This window comes from Brassica oleracea, chromosome C4 (genome assembly GCF_000695525.1).
Source record: "Brassica oleracea var. oleracea cultivar TO1000 chromosome C4, BOL, whole genome shotgun sequence".
NCBI lineage: Eukaryota > Viridiplantae > Streptophyta > Magnoliopsida > Brassicales > Brassicaceae > Brassica > Brassica oleracea.
Window position 1 is genome coordinate 9,729,705 of NC_027751.1, and position 327 is coordinate 9,730,031.

Below are 327 nucleotides of genomic sequence, written 5' to 3' on the forward strand. Positions count from 1 at the left end.
AAATGCAACGGATATAAAAAATCCGGAAAAAGGAAATTATTCCTATCGTGGGCGTGGTCGTGGCCGTGGTCACAATCGTGGTTTTGGTCGTGGTCGTGGTTATCGATTTAACCGCAACCATGAAAGGAGTAACAACCCAATAGGAAGGGGATCCAACACATGGAATCGATATGATCGAGTAAAAGGGAAAGAAACCCAAGAAAACCCAACTCATAAAAATGAGAACGTCTGTTACAGATGTGGATCGAAGGGACACTGGTCTCAAGTATGTCGAACTCCTCGGCATCTATGCCAATTGTACCAAGAATCTATTAAAGGCAAGGCAAA